We start from the raw sequence: 3,040 nt of genomic DNA, 5'->3' as shown, positions 1-3,040 counted from the left end.
GCTCCTTGGCTATCCATTCTCATCTGAAAGTATCTCACTGAATAGCCGATGGTTTGCACCGTTTTCATAGGTGGGGCTGGACACTTTGCTGCAGGATGACAGCACAGCAAATCAGTTTTCTGGGTGGGGGGCCCCCAAATGTCAGTAGTGGAAGGTCTGCTCTCCCAAACTGCTCAGTTTCTTCAGGGGAAGATCCTTTAATCTCCTGCCCCAGGGGATGAGTCTGATGAGGACGTTCCAGATGGGGAAGAGGCCGTGGGCGGTCTCGCTTGGAATGCGGACTCTCCTTGCTCGTCTGGTTCAGTTGGGAGCCTCGCCTGCACCCCGCGCTGTGTCTGGCCTCCTGAGTCAGCTGCCAAGGTGGGCAGCTCAGGATAGGGTGGGGCTCTGGGTGTCTTACAGCCTGTCTTATCTGACTTTCAGTCAAACTCTCTGTATGTTCCCTATGGCTGAATAACAAATTACCACCAACTCGGTGGCTTAAAACAATAGGAATTTATTCTGTCACAAGTCTGGAGACCCAAAGTCTAAAATCAGTTTCACTGGTCCCAAATCAAACTGTGGAAAGGGCTATGTTCCCTCCAGAGGCTCTAGGGGAGAATCCGTTCTTTGCCTTCTCAGCTTTGGGGGCTGCTGGCATTCCTTGGCTTGTGGTCGCATCGGTCCAATCTTTAAGGCCACCATCTTTAAATCTCTCTCTGCATCATATTCACACAGTCTTCTCCTCTGTGTCTGTGTCAAATCCCCCTCTGCTTTCCAGATGGGACATTCGTGATTACATTTAGGGCCCACCTAGATAATCCAAGATAATCTGTGTCTCAAAAGGCTTAACTTAATCATATCTGCAAAGTCCCTTTTTCCAAGTAAGGTAACATCTAGAAATTAGGACCTGATATCTTCGGGGGCCATTATTCAACCTATTATGCCCTCTGTTTTTAGTCCCATGTCCTGACTGGGCCTGCTTCTGTCCCTAGTGCCTTTAATACCTTTTGGAAGTCCTGTGAGGGGTGCAGATTTGCTTTCAACTGGCCCCTCCTTAGGGATTTATGGTGCAACTTCCACTGATCTCATAGGTCAGTACCATTCCTTCAGAATGTTTCCATATTCCAAAAATGTGTTGACATCTTGCTATGGTCAGAGTGTTTATCCCCCACTTCCTAAATGGATATGTTGAAATCCTAACCCCCAAAGGTGATGGTGTTAGGAGGTGAGGCCTTTTGGGCCGATTAGGTCATAACAGTGGAGCCCTCATGAACATGCTCAGTGCCCTTTTAAGAGGGACCCCAGTGAGATCCCTCGCCCCTTCTGCCATGTGAGGACACAAGAAATCTGCGACCGAGAAGAGGGCCCTTTGCTCAACCACAGCAGCACCCTGACCTTGGACTCCCAGCCTCCAGGACTGGGATACATTTCGTTGTTTATAAGCCACCCAGTCCGTGGTATTTTGCTACGCTACCCAAACAGACTAAGATGCATCTTCCCTTCTCCTCGTTCTGGGAGCCTTACGCTTGTTTTAGTCCTTGACTGTCATTTTGGATGAGTTTCAGGTGGAAATAGAGATAAACATGTGTGTTTAATATACAGTGTTTAACCAAATGTCTCTCCACTGGTTTTAAATATTTTTACAAATAGCTTTATTGCTTCTTCCATTTGTTACAATATTATAAGCTTGTTTTCAAAATAGTCTCATACTAATGGCAAGCAGGCAGGCTGCTAGAAATCACGCTGCTTACCTAAAAGCAATGGTCAGAATTTGAGTCTACCGTTATGATATTTTTTAAAGCACATCCCATCATAATGGCGTTTTGTCTCTACATACGTCAGTATGTACCTCTTAAAAAATAGCCTTGTTCTTATAATGCCAATATCATACCTCACAAAACTGTCTATAATGACTTCAGGTCATCTAGTATCCAGTTCATATTCAAATTCCCTGATTATCTCAAAAATATCTTCTTACGGTTGATTTATTGGAATCAGGATCCAAACGATGCCCACACACGACCCCTGGTTGTTACACTTCTGAGGTCTCTTAATTAAAATGGTCCCCTTCCCTTTTCTCCATTTTCTGTCATTGCCTTGTTGAGTCTCCAATTTTAAAAAGACACGTACAAAATATATTTGTATTCCCCACATTGTTCCAAAAGAGCTTTGAGAGAGCTACCAGAGTCATTATTCATTGACAGAAAGACGTGAGGATGTGACTTGGAGCCTAATGGAGTCAGGTCTTAGGTTTTGCTCAGGTATCAACCTCCATTCCTACACGTTCTGTCTCACAGCAGCCCCGTACTCAAATTCAGACTTTTTGAAGTGGCATCTGTTTTTGACCCAAAGATCTTGACTAGCTCTCTCCAGGCAAAGTCTCTCTGGATCAGATGGGATCCAGGAGAAGACAGAGACCCCAAAATACCAAATTCCTTCTGCAGGACTTCGGTGCCCAGGGGATCCCCAGCCACGTTTCCGTAAAGTCATGTACAGACTGCTTTTAAAGAAGAAATATTCAAGAATCCTCTCCTTGAATTGTCGTTTTAGAACATTACTGAAGCGTGTGAGAGCGGGGAGACTTCTTTTCTTTTGCGAGTGGGAGGGAGAGGTGGCTCCCACACCTCCGTCCTGTATCTGAGCACTTGCCCGCTGTGTTAGTCCACCAGGGCGTCTGTAATGAAGCACCACACACTGGGGGGCTTAGAACAGCAGAGATGGAGTCTCTCACAGTTCTGGAGGCTAAAAGTGCTATCTCGAAATGTCCACAGGGCCGTGCTCTCTCCAAAGACTCTGGAGAAAAACCAGTTTCATGCCTCTCTTCCAGCCCTGGTGTTGCTGGCAACCCTTGGCATTCCTTGGCTTGTAGACATGTCATTCCCACCTGTGGCTCCATCTCCACATGGCCTTCTCCCCCATGTGTGTGTGTGTGTGTCTGTGTCTCAGTTTTCTCTTCTTATAAAGACATCAGTCATTGGATTAGGGCCCACTCTAACCAGTCTGAGCATATCCTAACCAATTACATCTGCAAAGGCCCTATTCCAAATGAGGTTCCTTG

The sequence above is a fragment of the Pteropus vampyrus genome, unplaced genomic scaffold (genome assembly GCF_000151845.1).
Source record: "Pteropus vampyrus isolate Shadow unplaced genomic scaffold, Pvam_2.0 Scaffold219, whole genome shotgun sequence".
NCBI lineage: Eukaryota > Metazoa > Chordata > Mammalia > Chiroptera > Pteropodidae > Pteropus > Pteropus vampyrus.
This window is presented reverse-complemented; position numbering follows the sequence as displayed.